The 25640-nt window shown below is 33.9% G+C and overlaps 1 long non-coding RNA gene across 1 annotated transcript in view; it reads right to left on the bottom strand.

Moving 5' to 3' along the window:
* The window catches only part of LOC106489644 (uncharacterized), a 50127-nt gene extending 44757 nt beyond the window's left edge, over positions 1-5370 (bottom strand). The window contains exon 1 of the long non-coding RNA XR_001293428.1: positions 5318-5370. This is a non-coding gene — a long non-coding RNA (uncharacterized lncRNA). The remainder of the gene's footprint in view (positions 1-5317) is intronic.
* Positions 5371-25640: the final 20270 nt, after the last annotated feature.

Genomic DNA, 25640 nt, shown 5'->3' on the forward strand with positions numbered 1-25640 from the left:
CACACCCTTTCAAATTACATTTTTAAACCAGGGGCCTTTCTCTTTATCATTAGCTTTCATTTTAGAATGAGTTGCAATTTGGGAGTTGAAAATCTGAGTTTATAGTTTTCAGCTTATGTATATGTATTTCTTTAGCTTATAAACCTAACAAAGAGACTACTTGTTTCACATTTCTGATGTATTCACACATAAATAGTCTCTCTCCACAACTAATTCTTTCAAATGTGAGCAAAGACACCAGTAGCTTAGGTATCACAGAAATTTTATGAGGATTCTGACAATAACATCTATGTTGATGATATCAGTTACTGCTTATTTTTTATACTAGAGACAGCATTTGTACATCAATCCATTTCTCATGTTTCATTTATTTTTAAGATTCTTGCTACATGTGTTACCACAACTTCTGAGAAATTCCAGTAAGCTACTAGGGAAACATTGTCCTAATATTCTGTGATGATAACAAGTAGAGAAGAGGTGGCAACTCTTTTTTCACACTTGGGACAACTGGGTTGCTTGTACCTATATCCCCAGCAAAGTTTCCCACTTCCTTAAAAAATTACACTTTCCTTGTCAAACTAGTCAGAAGGATTTCATGCAAGTATGAGATCATTATTTCAGTATCTCTCATCCTGCAAAGGAATCTTTTTTACTGCCTGCATCTAGGCATCTAATCTATAAATTATTTAGACAAATGCACTCAGCTGCTTACTTTGCAGTACATACATCTCTATGTCTTGTTAAAGCATAAAAAATAGGGCCAAAAAAGCATCTGGTTCAACAAATCTAGTCACTTGACACAAAAAGTTCTGTCCTATACACCCCATTCATAAATTTATCAAGGCTCATACAAAGATTAGTTACTCCTGTTATTCCTATAGCCAGTAATTCCTGAACTGGTGTTCCAGAACTGTGCCCCTAATAATCACAAATCTAATAATTCTCATCTTAAATTTAGTCAAAAGTAAAAAAGCACATTGTTCTAAATTTTAAAATTCTACTTTTATTACTAAGTTTGCAAGGCTAACAGGTTATGTGAGAACACACTATATATTTATGGCCATATCTTACAATTCAAGAAAATTAAAAGGGAATGAGGCTGTAAATTAAAAGGTTGTTATAGATGGATGTCTTCTAAGTGATATATGTGATAGAAGTGATTAGCATTAACTGATCTTCCTGAAGAATGTACAAGTATAATTCATTATAATGGCTTAGAAGTGCAATTAGTGAACTATAGTGTAAATGACACTGCTGTTCATAGATCTGCCCATAAGAGTAATTATATTTTGAAAACTACTTAGTGAAAAATTGATTGAATGGGTCCTGTGTGCATAGATAATTGAGATAAAAATATGTAAACAAATTCCCATTAATAAGTTTTATGGCAAATTTATACATTTACACAATTAGCTAGTCTGGAAATGTATATAAGGAATGATAATTTTCTGGTGTTTCATTTTTAAGACACATTTAAATGAAAAATTATTTTATACCTTTGAAACAAAACTATTTGATTATTCTTACATTGCATAGTAAGATTTGCTGTGATTTTCCCACTTGCTATTTTCTGATACTTAAAAAATAATGAGATTCAGAAAGAAAACTTCCACTATCTGCAATCCTTTAACTTCAAGAAGCTTCCAGATGAGATCAGTGTGGCACGTGCTACGTTAGAAAAACACCTGCCTCGTACCAGTTGCAGGAGTCCCTGGGGCAACTCCTCTTCTAACCAAGGAAAATAAAAACAGAATTGACATTTTTTCCCCCTTTAAAAGAAATCTACAAATCCTATTCTAAGAACCATTCCCAATTCAAGCTGGAATACAGGAACTTGAGTGATATTAGAGAGACCCAGTGTGTCTTCGGTGACCTATCCCAAACATATCCCGCAGAATACAGTCTCTTACTGTGTCAAAATTCAATTTTGCCCGTGCTGCTGAGAAGCTTCTAGGAGGCTGTTCTCATAGCATATGTACCCACACTCACAGACATTCTTGCTATTTAGGGAGAGATGGAATTTACTCACTTTTCCTTTTTCTTCTTCCACTAATTTGGGATTATTTTAATTGCTGACATTTCCTTTTAGTTATATTTGACCACAGTTTATATCAAATGAAGAATTTCCAGCAAAGGTAAAGAAATATTTATGTTGCTGTTCTGAACACTAGCATTCCAGAAAGATGAATTCTAGCAGAGATGTGCTCAAAGGGCTTTTAGGTTATTATATGCAATGGAGTGCAGATCTTAGAAAAGAACTAGCTAGACTAGAGGAGCTTGACTTATTTTATCCAGTAAGATGAATATTGCTCACTCTGTCTTAGAATATCAGTCGTGCAAGTGCCAGCAAGGCAAAAGAACTATTTGACCTAATGAACAAAACTAGCAAGAGAGCACATGAGTATAACTATGAATACATTTACACTGGGACATATAAGTAAGTTTCTAACGATGACAGGAGTAAGTTGTCGAATGACAGGAGTAAGGTGCGGAAATATCAATGATAAATGACATAAACAGTTTTAAAGAAGGAGGTTTTCCTGAAGTGCTTATACAGTGTGGCTGATGGCAGGGGAGTGGACTCGATGACACAGGATGTTTTCTCTAGTCCTGTACTTGATAAGAAAAATCATAGAGGTATTCTAGGCTCTCATTATGAATAAATAATTATGTATTCATTATACTGTAGTATATAAATTATATAATTTATTATAAACAAACACCAGACTTGTGAAGAAGCATTCACTGAAATTGCATAGTAACTGTATCCCTGAACTGAGTGATCTGAAAACAAGACCAAAAGAAATCCATGCTGTTGTGAAGAGAGAGATTTCTGGTAACAAGAAATTTATTTGATACCCCACATTATTCATAATTAAATTATCTATGTTTAAATAAATGGACTTATCTTAAAACAATAATTAAAAGAAACACTTTCCACATGCTTTCTGATAATCCTAATTGTAACCATACCAGATATCGCTTTTTTTGAATCACACAAGATATTTTTGATATCATAGTAATGTAATTATTATCTAATATATTTTATAAAATACTATGTTTTCACATGATTTCATTTTGTACAGATGTTCTTCTATGAACTTAGTGAAAATACCTTATTGGACTAATTCAGTTTCACTAGTAAATGCTAATTTCATGCTCTTTTTTTGAGATGTCCAAAAGCTTTTACTCAATGATAGGGTTTTTTTGCTTAAAGACTGTTTTTTTCTGAAGACCTTAGCGAATTAGTAAATACAGAGTGCAAATATTTGGATATTGTAAGAATAAAGGATTAGTTTCCTTTGTAAGCACGGCAAGTACTGCATAGAGCATTTTTTTTTCTTTAAAAACTATTTATCTAATTATTTGAAATGCTGTGTTTCCAGCTATGAGTTAATTTACTTACTTGATTACTTAACACTGGAAACAAGGACTACCAGGCATCATTTAACATGTATGATTTTAAGGGTTAATTCTGAGAACAAAGTTGGCATGGAGAAAGATACGTGACTGATCAAGACAAAAGTTAATGCTGGGTAGCATTCGCAAAATTCTTCAGTTTTAGGCCCTTAAAAGTCCCAGTGCAAATTGTTTCTGTGAATCTAAAAGCTTCATCAATCAGATGTAAATTGCAGCATGCATGACTGGCTGCATATTCCATTCTAGAGTTCCCTACAGAGAACAAGAGAGCCAACTACTATAGAGGCTCAGCTAAACTGCAAGTATCTTTTTTGCTCTCTTGGGAATATATACCAACACATCAGAAGGGACAGCGTTCACCTGAAGCTCACATCAGCAGATCTTACAAAATCAGAGACAATGAGTCGAGCCAGCATCTTCTAGAACAACAAAATAAAGGGGACCAGGAAGATGCAGGCAAATATTGATACAGGAAACAACACTAAAAGCTTACTTAATACCCTGCGGTACTAAGTGGCCTTTCTAATCACATGTCCAATGAATAGCAGATGCAGAGAAACCTAACCCAAGAGGCTGGATATTCACAGAAGGATAAACTATAAAGAATAGGGGCACAAGATTTATTCCCAGCATTAACATGGATATGACTGTCAGAGACTTCCAAAAATAACGAAAGGGGTAAAAACAAATTTTAAGCAACACATTAAATTATTAAAATAGAGCTGTTGAATGACCTAACAGTAGATACCCGAGCTACCATGAAGAACAGAACTACTAATTGAATTTCAGCCACAGAGAGGAAAGCTGAAATTCTTGCTGTTCTTGTGATCTTCACTCACCTAATTATGGGCAGAGATAATGTATGAACAGAGCCTATGATCTGTAAAAGGAAACCACAAATGTCGGGCTTTGTGAGGTAAAACCAGAATATGATGAGAATATGTGAGAAAAGGCGCAGCTTAATGTAGTATTTCTAAAACTTCCTAAAAGATCATGACCTCCTTTTATCTCACCAGTCATCGTGAAACTTTCTGAGGCAGCAGTAGCTCAATTTCTGCAGAGCAAAGGCTGCAAGTGACTAGTTGCAGTACCTACATTAACTGACCCATCACAGAGCAAGAGAGCTGCTGATTAATTATAGGTAGTTAGTTGTTAGGTAGCAGGTGTAAATAGTTGTATCTTGCAATTTTCCCACCTATTCTCACCTCTGACTCCCAGTATGAATGTTTCTGTGACCCATTTAGGAACTGCCATCAGCTATTGGTTTAATAGGTATAGAACCAGACTGGGATACAGGAGATCTGGGCAAATTTACTGATCTCACTTGCAAGTCTTTTGACCTTTCCACTTCTTTATTTCCTTCTCCATCATTTGTTGATCTTGCCTATTTATATAGTAAGCTTTCACAGAAATAAATTGTCTTTTATATATGTTCCTATGATATATAGAGTTTAGCATTAATCTGTATTTCAGTCTCTCAGAAACACAGCATTATTAATATCAACTTCACAATAACATTTCATAGAAATTATTTTAATTATTCGATATAAGCAAAACAAAAGTTGTTTTTACAAAAATAGTTTTTTATATTAGTATAGAAAGGATATTGCTTGTTTATTTCCTTGCTTTTTCCCTTCTAAAGTGTACTCATTCCTATCATTTAGCTTACTGAAACATAAAATTACCACCTGGGAACAAGACTGGAAACTGCAATTTCTGTTGTTAGGGTCTTTAGATCAAAAGGTCTGGCATGAAGTCCTGAGTTTAAAACTTATGTTGAGCCAATAAGAAACATCAATTGTAGAAAATGAAGATACATTTTAAGTTTGTTGAGTAAGAAAGTAGACACTCAAAATTTGCATTTTCAAAATTAAGTCTGAATAGTGTGGACCTTTACCTTTGACAGCTGTCTAGGAGCCTTTGTGATATTCACTGGTTACTGAAGGCCAGTTTTCAGTGGGTCAACATCTAGATTATTAAGCTTCCATCCCAACTGATGTCATTGCTGGGAGGACTCTGCAGGATGTCCCTCACCTGAAAAGGAAGAATATATGAGAGACATTTGCAATGTAAAGTTGAGCAGCTTTAACTGTTGCTTTTGGTAGTGCTCGTTCTCTGGGGAAGTCCTGGATCTTTCATCTACTGAATCCATAGCACTGGATATTTTCCAGATTTTCCTGATCAAAAACCCTCCCTTATTTATTGTGTAAAATCTTTGCCTTTCACCCCTGTTTCTGGTTTTTGGGGTTTTTTTTGACTCAAAGAAATAATTGTTTCCTAAGTTTGTGTTTTTTCCTTCATTTTAGGTGATAAATTTGGGGAAAATTAATCTTTTCAAGATTCAAATAGGCTGGCATATTTCATTTATTGATTCCTAAAACATTTTCTTTAAATAAGGAATAACTCATAGGACTCCACATTTCACACTCACTTTGTGCACCTCTGGGACTTTTACTTCCCTATTTGATCACATTTGTTTATAAAACTTGGCTAAGTTATGAATCTGTGACCCCATGGAAGAAAAAGGGATGAAGCTTACTGTTACTTTAGTAGTTTCTACCAAATCTACGTTTTAAACAAGTTGATTTTTTCAAGGAACAATTAAAAAAACAAAATAAAAACATAGTTATTCCTTATCAAAATCAATGTATTTAAAAGACAGAATGTGGCTGTGTGAAGTGTCTACTAATTCAAAATGCTTTGTTCCAAATCCTAATACTTAAAGTCTTATGTGAAGGCTTTAAAATACACCCTTTCTGCAGAATTAAAAAAATGGCTTTTAATTCAGATCAAAATTCATCAGACTACTAGAAAGGATCCTACCACTTGAAAAAGAATGACAAGTTTAAGTTTTGGTAATTTTACCTATATATCAGATCACTGCTCTCTTTTTCGACTGACATTCTAAAGGCTCAGTTCTGCCAGCAGCTCTGAAAAAGTACTATTAATCTGTCTCCTCTTGCTTAGCTACCCAGAGCAAAGCATTTTCTTGCTCTGCTCCAAAATCCAGCCACAGAGTCACTGCAAGCTGTCTGGTGTCCAAGATATCCCTCTTCAGCCTTTGCATTCTTTAGCTGTCACTCTAGACCCATGCCACCTTTTGGGTAATAGCAAGAGCAGCAGCTGATGAGGTTCAAGCATATATGCCCCATTTGCTGTCCTTAGTTAGCTCTACAACCACTTAGCTCTGATTTTCCAGGCTAAAAAAATAAAATGAAAAGTGGATTCCCACTAGTACTTAGGTAAATTACGTTTAAAATATAACTGTAATATAATTAAACATTTGCAAACAAATTTAGTATTTATATTATCCTCATCAGGTGTAGAACCATCCTGTGATGTCAGGACTGTTTTGGTAAGGATTGTGCATAATCTCTTTAATGATGTTCAAAAAAAGCCACCCAAGACAATCAAATTTGTCTTTTTCTTATTTTTTTCTAAAATATCCTCACCAAAGATGACGGTATTTTACAATGCAAAGATTCATACAGAGCATGTAGGAACAGTTTATTGAATTGAGAAAATGACTGTTGTTCAGCTTTCCAGTAACTTAGGACACAAGTTTTTTTTTATTTCTGATACACTTTTTGCCATACTCTCATTAGAGTCATTTTCAATTTTGTGATGATCACATTGAAATCTTTCTTTCTTTGACATTTTGTGTCATGAACATTTTCAAAAACAGACCTATTACTCTGTACTTTCTAGACAAACTTTTTAGAGACCCTTTTGTCTCTGGGTATGTCTCATTATGCTTTCAAAACCGAACCAAACACAAGAGTTATTCATTCCTTTAACATTTTAGACTAGCAGATATTGTCTTTATTATATTTGTCTCAAGATCAGGAAAGCTGTTATTTGCACCCTCTGCTCATTTACCTTATGAATTTGGCATCATGTTTATGTAGAAGGGAAGGGGATGCTCCCATATTTTTGCAAATAATGTACACTTTAAGAATGGAAAGCACAAAATTCATCTTGGCAAAAATCAAAAAGAAATCTGTGCAATCTTTGAACACTTCTTTAAGGTTTAAATGTGTCTGTTGTTTCTTCTGAGGTTAGGAAATAAACATTCTCCAAATTGTTCAATTGTTGTATATGTACCATGCTGACCCTGGCCAGGAAGATCTTTGCATCAGAATCACTCTTGAGGGAATATTGCTAATCTATTAGAACAACACCATTTTCCACATGCAGTAAGAGTTTTGGGGGGGTTGTTTTTTAACAGATTTCAAAATAGCTGGAAAATGACTACTGCAAAGGTCGATAAAATCTTCAACTACTACATGAATAAGGCAAGTAATGCAAAGAACTTACAGCACGTGACAATGCTCTTAATAAAGATCTTTAGCAACTGCTGAATCATTGTTGAGGGCCCTACACACTTTTTTTTCCCCAGAACACAGTGCATTTCCCCAGAAAACTAGGAGAAGCCCCCAAATCAAGGCACAGAACTGCATCAACAGGTCTGATTTCAGAACCATAATTGCTATATTTGCAGATTTCACTCAGAAAAAAGTTGCAACCAGTAATCTGCCAGAAGTTATCCAAACTCCAGAATTTTTATCAGCAGTTAGAGGAAATTGATTACTTCTAAATAGTTCATTATTTACTATATCTTTCTGATGATGCTCAAACGTTTCAGGAAACCATTTCTTTGCCCGTTCTTGATAAAGTGGCCAACTATATGATATGGCTTCATATAGATAATTTCTGAATGGATTTGAATAAAATCCCCTCACGACACACAAAGTCTACTAAATTGTATGGAAAGTCAGCCACAAGATTTGCCTTATGATGCACACAATCTAACCATGTTTCCATAATGGAGGAGAAAGGTTGTTACATTTTTTACTAGCACTTGGTTTGACGTGTCTCAGATTTTAAGAATTTTTAAACTGTTTACTTTATGCTTTTTCTTACAATATTTACCTCTTAAAAATTGAAAATTCTTGCAATTACCACTTTTCTTTATATATTTTACCTCAGACTTTATAGCTTGCAAACTTCTACTAATGACTTCTGTTTATGATCCATGAATACTGCATTTTTTAAAGCCACTCAGTTATGATCAACTTAAGTGTGCTCTTGATTAACAGCATAGTGTTCAGAATGCCTCCTATACTAAAGATCAGATATAAGAACCACAAAAATAAACTGAATAAAAATGAAAGAACACTGTTTTGCATGCAAATATCAAATTAATTCAACTGCTATTTTTTCATTAAGAAAAATATTATTAATATTAATATTAATATTTATTGACATTAGAGAACATTATAAGAAATCACAGGTTAATTCATAACTGTGAGACTTACAATTTGAATAAAACCTTTGGGCACAATTATCACAAACTACCAAAAGTTGTCAGAGGAACACACCTTCCTCTTTCATCTTCTCCACCCCTGCCATGAGAGAAGCATCACTCGTAAAGCGAGTCTATATTGGTTGGTGAATATAGGCTTGAACTGACCTAACTGCACATTACCCAAGAAGTTGGATCTAAGCCAGCTCTGGTCTAGAAGCAATCTAATCATGTTCATACAGTGTTGCATGCAGCCTTTTAAGCCCTGCCTCTCAATGTTGATGTTCCCCATGATGTTCGCTAGAGGCTTTGCTACTGTTATTTATTTTATTTGGAAGGCACTCAGATGCTATGGTGATGAGCAGCAGTACACAACCCTTTGAGAGAGAGTGTGAGAGAGAGATGAGAATGAGAATAAAGACATTTTTATTATGTTCTTCTTAGTCTGAAATTCAAAATCCTGAAATTCTCTGAACAATGGATTTAAACTACAGTCAGTAATTCAAGAGGAACAGATTCCTCACATTAGCCTCTTGGTGTGTGGTGCCAAAAGGTCAGAAACATTGAATATGATTTAAATGTGTAAGTTGAGATTCTATACAGAAACCACACATTCTGAAGTGGTGTGAGAAATGACCACAAGCCCTTTTAACACTAGTTTCTGTCACAAAGCAAAATCTTTTCTAACACCAAATCTCTTGATTATATTTTGCTATTCCACTAGGTAAAAATGTAGGAGAGGAAACAATATCCTATTACAGCCTGAATATTCTCTATTCTGCACTCAAGGGATCTTTATATATTCTGCTTTGGACACCTTATTTTCTTTCCCTATTTTGGGATATTGTAAAGCTGAAAAATAAATCATATTATTATTTATTTTATTGCAATAAATACTTTCTTAATCCATTTCTTTCACACACACATATATAAAGAATATACATACACTGCACACTTAGACTGTTTCAGTTGCATGTCCATAACATGGAGTACATACATAAATGCCGCAAATAAAATGAGAGTCACAGTTTACTCTTCCTATCTGATAATAAAAAAGTTTTAAGCCTTTTTATGAAGTGATAAGGTATAACACAAATTTCATAATTTATGGTTCACAGGATGCAATGATTGATATTATATAGAAAGTTAATCAGTCTTGCAGAGCTTGCAGACATATCACAGTAGGAGGTTCTTTTGACATTTCATGGAGAACTAAGCAAGATGAGATACAATATGTGTGCATATTTCAGTATGTTATGTATTTTCTTAAGCTTTTATCCTTTCAGGAGTTATTGTCATCTTGAAGGAAATCATTCCTTTAGAAAGTTCTAAATACATGAAAGATTGAAGCTTTACCCTCCAAAGCAAAACAGAGCTAGAAATACCTACAGAAGTATCCAAAATTTTTCCTGACATGGACTTCACAATACTGACACAAATCTTTTACACTTTTTATATACCTCCTGAAATCTGTCAGCTCTAAAGCACTTGGCTGCAGTCACATAATCAGGCTACAACCCTGATAATATACAGAGCTATGACTGAGAACATTTTGCCACAAAGCCTACCAAGGATGTAGGAAGAGAAAGTCAATTCAAAACCATGGTCTCTTACTTACCTACCCACAGCTATTCTGATTCTAAATTCCCAGCAACTAAGAACTGAGCCTGAAGGGGAGAATATAAAGCTATTATTTCCAAGTTACATTTTATTATTCTTATTTGCAGTATGTTGTTTCATGTAATGAACAGAAAGGCAAGTGCCATAATATCACTTCATCCAGCAGTATTCCATGATTCTTAATTGAAACAAGTTTGTCTTTAGAAAAAACTTTATGTCAGAATGCTGTAATTACATTCATCATTACTTGGTAAACCTACTTATATGCTATTATGATATTAGTGCTTGTTGGACTGAATGTCTGAATCCTCAAATACTTTATCATAAACCAGTGATTATGGCTATTATCCCACACATTCTCATTAGGAATGTAAGCAACTACCTAAACTTTTTGACAAATGTTATCTGATACATTATTAAATGTTTTGTTGTTATTATCAAATTAATAACTTTGTTCATTTTACCCTTTCTCCACCTTTTTTCTCATATCCCAAAGTTGTGATTTAAACATACAAAGCAGGGTACTCAATTTTTTGGTGGAATCAAATTCCATCTTCAGAGAGCTACCTTAGAAAACATCTTAAGGATAAATATAAAACACCAGGAATAGGTCAAAAATATATATCTGGTCAGATAACATACAACCAGCTTAACACAATGCTGGTCTATATTATTAGGTGGCAATCCTTCCTGAGGTTACACAGCAGGAACAGGAATCATAGCTATAAATGACTTTGAGTGGAACTGGATGTTTCCATCTTTTTAAGATGTCTTTTTTCATTAAAAATAAGCAGCGTGCATTTGTTGTTTTACTTCAAGTGAAACCACATTGTCTTAAATTATATGTGGAAAAAGTATCAGCCCAGTAAAAATGCCAGCTACAGTCAACTAAGAGGACTATGATTAATGAAAGAGGATAGCTTACCATTGACAGATGGCTGGCTGGAGTGGTTTTCATCCCTATCTGCTCTGCCCCCAGGGTAGGAAGGACAGGGATGTTCATGAAGAAGCTGGAGAACCCTCATAGTTTAAAGCCCTGGATATTAAGACAAACCAGCACCAAATTTTTTGTAAAAAATAATAGCTTAGCCTACTTTATATGCCACTTTTCCATGTCTGGAGAAGAAATGGAACAAAGAGAGACAGACAAAATGGGCAGGTGGGAGCAAGAGATGAAAGGAATTATCCCAAGGTGTATGTCCACCTCTGTGAGGCAAAACGCTGAGATAACAAACTGGTAGCATGGTAGCATATACAACTTGCTTATTCTGTAACCTCCTGATCACTCAAGATTACTGTACAAAACCAAAACCAAAACCAGTTATTCAGGATAAAAATTTTGGGTTACGTAACAAAGAAGAAAGAGAGATACTTTGAGATTTCAAAAGCAGAGGTATTGATACTTCCTTATATTCATGGGCTAGATGACTTTGTCACTTTATATCCTGCCAAATACTGTAAGCTTCTTTGATTTAAGATAATCAAGAAAATTCCATTCCAAAAGAAATCTACAACATGACCACTAATTCAGGTATTTTTCATCTTTTGTTTTATTGCAATCTAATTCAAATTATGATAGCAAACTATCTATGTGAAAAGAATAAAAATCAGTAATCATTTTAGGAATCTAAGAAAAAGAAAGGCTAATTTTTTTCAAGCTAACTGGTGTCATGGTTAGATATAAACTCATTTCAAAAGATCTCTGTGACTTATAAAAGTCTATCTATGACTTCTGCAAACAACTTTTTTTTTTTTTTTTTTTACTATTGTTAGACCTGGGAAGTTGCAATTTGGGTTTACGTGTCAGTATTCGTCCGCAAAGCACAAAACTTCATCTGGAGAAATAGAGCATGAAATCACTTTCTCACCCTGCTTCCATACATCATACCTAACAAAACTGAAACTTAAAAAAAAAAAAAAAAAACCACACCACTACTAAAGTGGTGTAAAAATAAATTGTCAGATTTATTTTCTCAACTCAAAATCAAATCCAGAATGAAATATACTTCTCTTGGCATCTACAAATCTCAACACTTGGTTGCAATTGCTGCATTACCTTTACCTTTTATTTTCCATGTTTAAAAACACCCCCCCAAAAAACCCTAAAAATGAGAACTACCATGAATGTTTAAATATTATACAATTATAGTAACTTAGTAACAAAAAGATGCATTTTTCAAATGTCTCAGGATGCACAGCCAATTATTAGTGAGAATGACTGTTGAACATTAAAGGCTTAATTGACTAAAAATATTATCTGTATTCTAAGAAAAGAAGGCTAGGCAAAACTAGTAGTCCTAGAAAGCTCATCAGGAATTGCAAGGTTCATGTGGCTTTTATTGTGGCTTCCAGAATAAAAATATAGTACTGTTCCTCTATCTGCAACTTTAACATCAGCAGAGCTTCTTCGAACAGGACACCTTTCACATGTTACATGTTAAAGGAGATGAAAAGATAAACACTGGAGGATGATAAAAGATAAAGATAAATTTTAATAAGATTAAATTTGGGCTCTTGGCATTGGATCATTAGGCACAATTAGCTGCACCACCCTTGTTACAAGGCAATAGAAGTAAGCACTACACATGTAATAAACACTGTACATCACTGATAACCAGTCTATACTCAGTTTACCACCACCTATAAATGCAAGCAATATGTTTCTTTTGAACAGGCCTGGAAAGTGTCTCCCAGGATACCTTCAAGGAATGTGTACTTTTTGAACTAATTAATCACTGGATGCCATCACAGCTCCACTCCACTGCATATGAAACAGCAGTTACTTGGCACTATTCAAGTAAAACAGCTTAAGAGGAATATAACTTCAGTGCAAGAGAGATTAACAAGAGCTAACTCTAAGCAAAAATGGACATTTTATAAGTGTATTTCTGTATTATGAATGATTTTCCTTCAATATTTGCATGATTTTCATGCATATCAACTGAGAACTCTTTCCTGTTCTTCCTTTTAGAAATACACTGAGTGAATGTTCTTTTGGAGAAAATGGACTTGATAGACACATACTGCAGGAATAAAAGTTGTTTAAGCTCCCTGCCAATGTACGTTGTCCCTAAGATCCTCGCTAATACAGTGCTTTATAGTGAAGAAAGGCAATATTTTTTTCCAAATATGGGTCTTTTGTCATATGTACAAACAGAAGTAGGACACCAAAGTATGAATTTTCACTGGTGACCCTAAGGTAGAATATGAACCAAGGTCTCCAGAGGGGAAAGGCTAATGCACTAACCTACTGCACCACCAAGTCCCCTTCACTTTCCAATTATCACAAAACCTCTTCTACTGCTGTGACATTCTCTCTGCCACATAGGTCAAAAAGTGAGTTACTGTCAAAAGTGATTCATCTGTCAGCTGGCTCAGGAATGCTATTGAATAAAATGACTGGTGCTTTTCCTGAATATGGCTGCAATACCACAGATCTACTTTCAGTCTTTTTATATCTGAAATCATGACTTCTTTTTCATTCATACAGTATCATGTCATATCAGATTTAAAGGCATCTTGTAAGGGGAAAACTCTCAGTGGTATCTCTTTCATAATAAAGTTCAAGTTTATAGTTACTACAAAACAAAGACCTCTGCTCACATGGCTTTATTTCTAATATATAAAATGATATATGACAGGTCTGTTTTTAAATATATATAATAAATTAAATAAATATTACAAATGTAACCTGAATATATTTTTGTGGGTTTTTTTTTCTAGCTTGCATTTTAATTATGAACAAAATAAGCTGCTTATGAATACAAGCAAGTAACATATACTTTAAATTCAAAATGCTATGATAGTTTTTTTCCTCTAATTTTCCTGTAATGATCCTGCACCTTAAAAAAATAGTTACATTATCAAATGACCCTATGCAATTCACCTGCATAGCTTATCTGCACAAAATCCCCAACATTCACTCTCCGATTAAAATCATATTCTCAGACTCAGCAGATTTACTCTAATGTTGAAAAGTCATTTTCCCAAATATTCTTTTGGTAATATGATCTTTCTCTTCCTTGAAGGATTTAATAATTTAGTATTGCAGATTAAACAACACTCTGAGTGGTTTCAACCTATGAACCCTTTTTGCTCACTTTTTAAGGTTATTGGCTTCATTTTGCCTCAAATTGTCTCATAAGCTTACTAAAGATGCTAAATATTTATGAAGCCCTTATGAGTACAAAATTAGATATTTAACAGATTAATCAAAGTCTCCATTTTATATCAACACAGTTAGCTACAGTTATTTTGGTGTTTAAAGATTTTCATTTTTCCCTTTCTTCTAAACTTCCAGACATTTTCCAGCTCCATCCTTGTTGCAAGCTCAGTCAGAAAAAAAAAAGGGGGGGGGAATACAATTTCAGAGTATGCTAATACAGTGACTCATTCTGACTGTTTTGTAACTGAGATCTGTAAGTCAGGACCCTCCACTAAAAATTTTGTGCTTCTAACTCCAAAAAATTCCACCCAGGGCTCTGCCAGCTTCATTGATCCTACTGCAGTTGTATCAGTGCTGTGTCATCACTTCCCTGCCAATCCTTTGCTTGCTTCATGCAGACATAATGCATATAAAACACAACTATTAGAAAAGTATTCACTTGCTTTTTTCCTAAATATTTGTTCAAAACCGGATACTGTAAATTTTCCAGGTGTCAGACCTGTAGACCAATTTTAAGTTGTACAACTTTACCTTCAAGCTAATAACTAAGGAAAAGTTACTAAGAGAAAACACCTAGAAGAATGCCAATGACTTTGTACTTCATTAAAAAGCATTGCATTGTATTGACACCAGATTTAGTAGAAAAATTCAAATTAGAAAGTTTTAATAAATGATACTGAGATAGAACTGTCCCTTTCCTTGTGGAACCTGTCCTAAAGTTGTGAATTAAACAAGCCTCTGGGCAAAAGAAACAAGATCATTTAATCCACACAGAGAATAAAATAAATACTGTTTCTCATATGCAAGATATAATTTATTAAGAGAAAGTCCTGAGCAAGGTCATACAATATAGTTGCCCTTATAGTAATTGCTCCGGACCAAAATTATCCTTATATTATTATACAATAGTAATTTACCTACACTCTATATATAACCTTCACCCATCTTATTACTTTTTTATAATGGCCTCATATTATGTAATGTTGATATTTCAGTCTTTAAATTATAGTATTTTTAAGGAAACTTTAATTTTATGTATTATATATGTTGTTTACATATATTGATCAAAACTTCACTGCAAACACTGATTTAGAACAGAAAGAAAAGGAGTGATTACATAGACTAAAATATTATAGCAAAGACCTCAGATACTACTTCTTTAAAAAGAATTTAAAAATCTGCCACCTTTTGCTTTAAAATAAACAACTCTAACGTTTCGGTCTGTGAAAAAGCATGTTGTAATTAGCTAGTACTATGTAGCAAAATGATTTTTTAAAGAAGTTCCAAAAGCTACCTTTTTTTTAATCAACTAAAATATGTAGCTATTAGGTTGTTTTGATATTTAGTCTTCATCAGCTGCAAAAAGATCCTCTGTGACTTAAAATACCTAGAATTTCAGCTAACAACATGGAGTTTCTTTGGAAGAAGGAAAACATTTTAAAATAGCAATTACCACCATAATTGCAAATAGCTGAAAGTTTTTGAATTTTAGATGGTCTGATTCTAGCCTTGATTTGCAACATCATTTTTGATTGCATTCCTCTGTGAATCTTCTTGTTGACATTCAGGTTTTTGTTGTGTTTTTTTTTTTTTTTGTCAGCATGGCTAGAAGCTGTCATCTGAAAACTGAGGAAATAATAGGTCAAAAGAATCAGGAAGGGTGAAGGTATGGATTAAGAATTTAAGCTGTTTGTGAGGCATTCACATGGACAACCCATCTTCTTTTAAAATGCCTGTAGAATGGATTTCAGAAAGTTCTTCTAAGTAGATTTAATAATGAAGTTACCACACAAGATTTTGTATGGTATAATTTTAGTTGGAATGAATTTACACTAAAAATATTAATATTTCTCCCAATAGATTCCTTACTGCTATTCTTTATTTCATTTCTCTTCAGCAGCTAAACCACAAAACCAACCAGATCATCAGCTCAGGCTTCCTCCCATCTCCTCCTAATCCAAATGAACACAGTTGCTTCTCAAATTGAAGGGACGATTCATAATCCAAAAAATATGCTATATATCCACATATAACTCTTCTTAGATCAGTGTTTCAGAAAATCACAGAATCACAGAATGGTTGAGGTTGGAAAGGACCTCTGGAGATCATCTAGTCCAAACCTCCTGCTCAAGCAGGGTCATCTACAGCACGTTGCCCAGGATTGTGTCCAAATGCCTTTGAATATCTCCAGAGAAGGAGACTCCACAATGTCTCTGGGCAACCTGTTCCAGTGCTCAGTCGCCCTCACAGTAAAGAAGTTTTTCCTCATGTTCAGACAGAACTGCCTGCGTTTCAGTTTGTGCCCATTGCCTCGCATCCTATATCACTGGGCACCAATCTAATTACTTGGTACCATCAACTGTACCAGTGATAACTATAGTAATTGCAATTGGCAGGAGCAGGACTATGAAAGGTTTTATACCATTTTGAAATGGCTTCTGTGTCACTAGTGGTATACAGTTTGGGAAGCCCTTTCTTACTTCATGCATCTGTAGTTTTACTTCTCAATGAGGGTGACTTGATGGAGTACACTATGATACATGACTACATGTAGAAAATTCTTTATCTGTGGTAGTCTCCTTAGGTTACTGCTTAATACTGATATATACAGTCAAAAAAGCCATTGAGAAAGTATAGCTGAAACATGAGTGACTAGTTAAATCATTGATTTCCAGCCATGACTTCCACCCATGAGATAATGGTGGACAACACAGATATGTATCCGTTATTACAGCTAATGAATAAAAATTCAATATATAAAAAGAAATATAAAAATTTAGCAGGAACTACAACTGACTATATATTCAGTTTTCATAATACTGATTACAAAATAATATCCATATCCATATATATTTTATATCTAGGTACTTAAATAAATATTTTACAACTTTTTTGTGAGCTAATAACCATGAAGAGACTGAGGAAAATCACAGAAAGACTATGGACATTTCAGAAATGAAGATGAAAGTGTTTTGAGCTGCACAGTCTGATGAGTCATCTTTTATGACTGGCAAGATTCTAAAAAATTTCCTTTCACTCTCCTTTTTAAATTCTACTTTTTCAAACACTTTCACATTTGTATATATTTGCCCTTCAGACATTGCAGGTTTGTCTGATGGAGCAAGGAAGAAATGGCATCTTCCAGAAAGTAAAGGTTCAATGTGGAGTTATTAATTATTTTCCTTCTTCCTTTCATAAAATTTCATATTAGTGTAATTCAAAAGGTGATTTTTTTTCATTGCCTTGCCTTCAGTTTTCTAGGCTCTATCTGATAGACTGAAAATCAGTTCTTTGTTTACCCTTAGCTACAATGACAGGAACTTAGAATTTTTTAATTATGCATTTGTAAATTTGAATAAGTAGTTCTGTTCTCAGTTCCATTCTGAAACTGCATTTAGTATTTGTCCAAAAACCATAACTAAGAAAAAAACAAAAAGAGGGAGAATATCCCACCTGTTTGGAAAGTAAGACCATTATGAGCTGGATATGGTAATTATTATCTTTGGGGTTATGAAATGTATTGAGCATATGGTGATTTACATTTACTTAATTACATGTAGACTAAATTAATTGGTAGGTATACATGTATGTTTACTAACATTTGCTGTCCTTTAAAAAAGTGTGCTAAATGTTAGTATTAGAGCACAATAGAAATAGATTCTTTGATAGGAAAAAACATATACAAAAATGTACTAATACATGCTTCTTACTACTATATATATTTCTAAAAATTCAAAGGACCAGCTTAAGACAGCAAAATAGTTTACCAGCTGGTGGTGGATGTTTACAGAAGGACTTTCAAGGATCAGGTGTTTTCTAAACTCTCTCTCTTAAGTGTCTGAAAATAGGTATGATAAAATTGGACTAGTGTCAAATGCCCACAATATAGGCTCTTACTGCGGTGTGCTGTCCCCTCACTAATTTATTTTGGCAGAAATTAAACATCATTCACCAAAGGTTAAAAAAAATTAAATATATCTAAACTCATAGCAGTTATAAAAAAGACAAACTTTCCTACATAAGGACCTTATATGTTAACTACTTAATGAAATGGGAGTAACAGAGTACGTTTAAGGGTCACTAAACTGAATGATACTATATGTGCTCATGAATAGATCACTACACATCTATTTTTTCACAAGGTGGAAACAATAATGAAGTCCTCTTTTTCTCAGCAACATTTCCAGTGAACCCCACATAATATTTTCTTCTGCTTTACTCATTCATAAAAAGCTTACCTTTACCTGAGAGCATGGTGCAGTTGTACACAGTTTGCCTTTTCTACTCTCCTGCATCTGTTTTCAATTTTTTCCTCTTCTTTTGTTTTGGTAATTTTTAATGTGCCTGTTGTTGTCTATATGAATATAAGAATCGGGTAAAATAGGGTCCAACTGGTAGTGCAAGGTTAGTACTAGATAATAAAAAAAGCAGCAACATTAATAATACAACAAAGCCCTTGCTATAAACTGCTAATTCCTGTTTTCCATGAAAAAGCTGCACTCCATCAGCTTCAATATGTGAAAAGCACATTCCATCAGTAAAGACTCACCATGGACAACTATATACAATTAATTCACCAACCAATTACAAAACTGGGCAATTTTCCAGCTCCCTTACCTGCAGACCAAACTAGTCACACAGTCTTCTTGGTTCTCTTCACCAAGCAGACCTTAGTAACAATGCTTCACATGTGCAATAAAGCAACGAAAATCCTTTAATTTTAATAGCATCCTTTAATTTTAATAGCATCCAATCTGGCTGTCAAATCAAATTATTGTCTCTATGACAAGTAATAAAGACAGCTTGAACACACTGTGAATCAGGAGTAATAATTGATCTCTTGAATATATTTTTCCCATGCTATGAATCTTGTACTTCAAAGGAGCATATCCCAACTATACTTCAGAAAGCTCAGGCACAGTCACTTCAAAGCCCAGTGATGGCAATTTAGTCATATTATAAGAAAGACCATTTCATATCAGTTCTCTCAGAACTCCACACCAATATACTTTATTAATGTGATTAAACTACATCATTTACAATGCAAATACGCAGGTGAATTTGTATTAAGGTTAATAACAGCATGGATGCAGTCTTAGTTTCAAGAGGGTGGACTTTCCTTCAAATAACCCAAGCAAAAAATGTCCATGTCATCTTCTGACCACTGCCCCCCCCCCAAAAAAAAAGACTTCTGGTTTCTTGACAGAAATAGTCAGCCAATTTTAAAATCTTTTATCAGAGATTTCATAGATGTTTGCATATGTATTTTTATACGCTCATTTCAAGAAAGGGAATTTCATGTCTAAGCTTCTGAAAAAAAAATTAGTCAGGAAACCTGTGCCATTTTTTTCATGTTTTCTTCCAGAAGTTCAGTTTCCTTCCTTCAAATTCTTAAGCAGTTCATGCTGTATACTTGTAATTTTCTTCTATAAATTACATCTCTTCCTAGACATGAAGGCTGAAGACACAAAAATTAATATTCTTTATTACTAAGAAGTGTCTCTTCATCGTAGAAGGAAACAGATACATTATTTGTCAAAAGCTAACATTAAAAGTAGTTTAAATATGAGCCCTGTAGTGAGGGAAAAGCTTACCAGCATATTTGTACATAAAAAATATCTTCCTAGGTGAATCATTTCTTTGCTAGTATTTAGCACAGAATAGTGTAGTTGTTAAACAGTCTTCCTGCATAGCCACTGCTTTCCTTCCCAGACAAAAACAAGTCTGTGATCCATTTTTTGTAAAATTGTCTTTAGATGAAATATGCTGTTATTCAAAAATAGTGCAGAATAAAATGAACCCTAAAAATGCCAAGAAATCAAGAGGAGTTTGTAATGGAAGCAGAATACTGTGCAGTATTCAGTAGGTGGGGTACAATTCAAATGAGAAAAGATATTTTCTCAAATACTCAAATACCAAAATAGACATTCACTCTCATCTCTGTCACCTCTCACATGCACGGAGGACCATTCATAAGTAAAGCAATCAAGATTGCTCTTATGCTAAAGAAAAAAGTAATTTAAAGGGATAATTTATATCAGCTTAAGCATATGTAGAGAAAATAAAAAGGAAAGAGTCAGATTGACAAACTGAGTGAAGCAACTGAAGTGGGACTTTGATGGAATACTGGTATTTAAATTCAAGACATAAAAAACATACATCTCCCCCCATAAACACATAAGCTTTCAACACTAATATTCCCAAGGTGTCTAGCATTCTGCTTCTACACTTGTCCAGAAATGCACCAGATAAATCAAGACCAAGGAGCTCAATATCTAAACCTAACTGAGAATCTCAAACTAAGCAGTTTCCTGACACATCTTCACTAGAGCATATAAGCTCCTTACTCTGCATTGCACAGGGAGCTTTGGCACCTAACTCACTGTGCTTTAGATTCCACTCAAGGTGCGTGTGTATTAGACTATGCAACACTGAGATTTGCATAATCTAAATTCGTTTATGTATCCATTTCCTTGAAAACTGTTTAGAATGAACTCCTATATATGCATATACAAAGCAGCCCTAAAAGCTTTCAACAAAATAGCAAACTTGGGAAATTTTCTTTAAAATAGCAAACTGTGAGTTATAGTGTTTTCATTTCACCCATTAATATCAGCCATTAATTTCTAAATGCATTTATTGATGTGCTATTATCAATTTATGCTATATTCATAGATAATAAAAATGTTCAGGTATAATGGGAATGGCATATCAACAGAATTAACTATTGCAAAAAAAACCCCCCAAAACCCCAACAAACTATTGCTGACATGATGCCCCAACACTTACCAACTCAGAAGCCAATATCAACTGGCATACATATGCAAACAAGTTCAAATAAATGTCATATTGCAAATATGGAATTAGTTTATCCTGCAAATACACAGTGTCTTCTGCTGTGATGGAGGGAGACATGCCCAACATATTGAAGTTATGCTGAACAGAGAAAGAGATTTTAGGAAAAGACCTAATTGTTATTAAATAATTATACTATTTGCTGATGAAGGCAATTATCAGAAGTTCAACAACCAGGATTTCCATAACTTGCTTCAGTTGTTTCATAATATACAAATCTTCAACTTGGCTACAAGTATGTATCACTGCCATACAAACAAACAGAAATAACTTCAGCTTTTTATGATGAAGAAAAGTTTGACTTAAACCCTAATAAATGCTATGGTTAAGGTGATGTTTTGAAAGATCAACTGATAATGTACATCAACCAAACATCAGTATGAAACATTTTCTGGACAGAAGTAGGCAAACAGTAATTTTAGTTTTCAAAACATAAACCTATACAAATCAACAGAAAAAATATGACTTGATTTATTCAATAAACCTGAAAAATTTAGATATAGATATCCAATAATTTTAGAACACTCTAAATGCTTTTATATTGACTTCTCAGTTTTTTTTAGTACAAATTAACTAATAATTATCAACCAGAAGTTTTCTTAAAGCTAAACCTCCAAAAAAATCACCTGTTATACTTCAATTGTCTTATTTCAACGATATAAAAACTTCGTTTTTCAAACTGAATTAGGGCTCTACTAATAGTGACCGATACTAATGCCAGTTCTGATTTGAAAGCATGAATTATTTCTGTTGAAAATTGTTTTGATGGAGAATTCCAAATAAAATCCTACCTCCAGCTCTTTTGAGGCTGACAGTGAATTTTAATTGTTTAGCTCAATGTGTCTCTTTCTTCAAAAAGTTAGTAACTTTCATATAAAGGGAAGAAAAATACTTAGCCATAAAGAACTACCAGTAATATTTTTCAACTTAAAAAATAGTTTGAAAGTTTGTTTTCATCGCATTATTATACATTTTTTTCAAGTAAGAAATAATATCTTGAAAAATCAGTATACTTACCACCTCTAGAAATTTTGTTCCTTAATTTTTGCAAATGCTAGACCCTTTTAAAGGATCCAGCTCAAATCTTTCATTAACTAATTCATACCTGACTTTTCACAGGTGTTTTTCCTGTTCTCTGAAAGGTTGTTCTTTTGAAGAGAACAACTGAACCTCTGTGGAATTTTCTCATTATTAAATACCTTAAACATTATATAACCTTATATTTCTACAGCATATAAATAAGAAGTCAAAAAACATGGAATTTTAACCTTGACAACTAACTAATCTAATGAATTTATTGAAGCCAAGTCTCTACACAGATGTCCAAGAAGCTGAAGCAGAGAAAATAAAGTTGGAGCATGACGCATATGAAACAACAGCTATCTTCTTTCTCATCCTGCCTTTTTAGGGTTTGTGTTATTGTTATATGTTTCCATGTTCATCCAAATTTGCCAGTTCTCAAAGTCAGATCTGTTTGTGGTTTTGCCTCAGTCTCCCCATTGCACCCATCAATAATCTTCCTCCACTTTTCCCTACAAGAATCTGCTTCTTACTCCCTGGCAACATCAGTGGCAGTCTCGTTGCCTACGTCAGGAAAGGTGTCCAACTGCACAGGCAACACTCACTGCTCAAGCAGCTGCTCCTGCCTCCTCAGGGAGATTGAAGGCCATCAGGTGGAGTATATTGATTCAGCTAATTCATTTTTAGGATGGTAAATGCTTTTAATGGAGAAAGAAAGTGTCATGATATGTATACTCAGTCTTGATGGGGAATGGCTCAAGGCCCCGTTATCAAAAATAGACTGCTTTCAAGGAAAACTTTCCTTTAAATGGCATGACCCAAATTCACTGTTCAGAAAAAGTGTGGCTGACAAGGCTTCCCCCATGTAAGAGCAACGATTTCAATACACTATCACTAACAGCTCTGTTTCTGTATGAGCAGGAAAAGGAGACACTTGCAGCTTTAAAATACAACATAAACTAAGCACAGGAAGATCATGCCAGACTAGACCAATAGCTTTCTTTTAACAAGATAACTGATACGCTTGACGAAATATCTATGTGGATTTCAGCAAGGTATTTCACACAGCGCCACATGCAAAAAGATTAGTTAAGCTGGAAAATGCAGAGACTAGCAGTGAAACTGAGAGGTAGATAAGGAATTGACTAAAGAAGAAATGGCAATAAGTAGTTTTGAAAAGTAAAACATCAAGCTGAAAGGAAGTTGCCAACAAAAAGGCAAATTTTGGCACAAAAAAGTATGTATAAACTGGCAATGAAAAATTTAGGATGGAAATGTAAAGGAGTTTCTAACAGAGAGTCCAAGAAGAGATTTCTATTGGAAAAAGCAAAAGTTTTTAAGATGGAGTTTGCTAAGTTTATAAAGCTGATACAAGAGACTTAGTCACCCATAAAGTCCCTGTTGGTCCTGTGTTTGAAAATTTCTTACCCCTTACATTCTTTCATCAAATCCTGTACCTTAACCATGCCATATATCAGGGTATCTTTACCATGTTCTACACATACCCCATTCTTTTGTTCAGGAGAATGCACTTTCTCTTTTTTAAGGCACATTTATCTCTTGAATTATCTGATTTGAATTGCCCAAACTAACATTCTTATGAGTAATAAAGTGAGATGAGTGATAAGGTCCCTCAGCCTCAAAAAGTTATTAAAGCCATTTTCAGTGAAACAGTAATCAATGCATTTTCTTCACTACTTCTTGCTTCACTGATATGCCTTTTTTCCTTCTCCTCCCTTCTTTTTCCTCACCTTTCTCAATTCTTCATCATTTCCTTCTGCTTGTTTTTTAAATATTCATTAGCACTAGTTAACACTGTTTTCCTTAGCAAATACGAGGAATGCCAATAGCATTGATTCATTCATTTGTATACATTGCCTGTCAGATTTACAATTCAGTAAATTATCTTGCCCAAATCATGGATATGAATACTCCAGATCTGGGAGAGACTAAAAAAATCTGGACTATACTCAAGCTCTTCTCCTTTGCCCTGAACAACTTAGGAAGAAAAAAATGCACTAAAAAATGTAGTGTAGCACAAAATTAGGAGGTAAATATTCTGGTATTGCTGTTCTGGCCATTTATATATTCTGGGTTTATCTGAAGTTCATCATGCCTATTTCTGGACTTACTGTATGGGTAAGACATGTATAATCAACCCCTAAACCAGATTTCTTTCCTTTTCTGTGGGCAGCTGTTCTGCAGGCAGCTGTTCTGCATGTGAACTAAAAATTAAAAAAAATAGACTTACCTTTTAGGTAGATCTGTGATAAGCTTCTCTCTGCTGGAAATTGCTCTCATATACATCATGCACAAGCCTTACAGGCTAAGAGACCAGTACCTAATAAAAAATTCAAAGTCACTGCACGTAATAGGTAATGAAGTGCTGGTTCTAGGCAGCAGCACAGGAACTTCAGGTGTTTGTTTAATATTCACTAAGCATATTCCTAAATAGTCCATGCACATTTTAAAAAATTTCTTTCACATAATGCTGCACTTTTTTAGATCTTATAAAAGACACTTGTTCAATAACATCCACTAAGTAGCTGGGCCTGGGGAAAACGTATCATGTGTGCAAAAGAATTAGAAAGACATTTAGTAGAAAATGACATATCTTTGAATCTGATATTCCAATAAAAGACCGTAAGAACTTAGGCAAAGCAAGTTAATGTTTGCATTACTTATATTTCATTTGGCAAAAGAATTGAATCATGAATTTAGATATATTTAAAGCCAAAATTACACAGACAGGAACACATGAACAAGTTAATATGTAATGTCCGTATACTTATAAAAAATTTTATAGCATAGCAAGTGAGCTTTTGAATTAGCAAAATAACATACCTGAACAAAACAAAACATATGACTTGCTTTTAATAACAAAAATTAGTCTATATTTGTATTATTTTTACTTCTCCTACATTTCTGGAGTCACTGAGTTTTCACAAATTTTTGCCACCCACCTTTTGCATACTGTCAACTTCTAAAGGAATTAAGTATAGAATATTAAAATATAGAATTAAAATTATATAATAGGAAACCTGTAATATTAAAAATATTGAAATATGTTGAGAATTAACAGCTCTGAAGATCAATAAAATCTTAAAATATGGTTCAAAATTTAAAAAGCCTTTAAAATGGTCATTCGCTTTTATCAAAATAGACATGCTGCCTTTGGCTTACAAAAAGTGACAGTCCAGGGAGATTTTTATATAAAACAGCTTGCAAACAAAATTATTTTAAAATACTGACAAA

Source organism: Apteryx mantelli, chromosome 3, assembly GCF_036417845.1.
Source record: "Apteryx mantelli isolate bAptMan1 chromosome 3, bAptMan1.hap1, whole genome shotgun sequence".
Classification (NCBI taxonomy): domain Eukaryota; kingdom Metazoa; phylum Chordata; class Aves; order Apterygiformes; family Apterygidae; genus Apteryx; species Apteryx mantelli.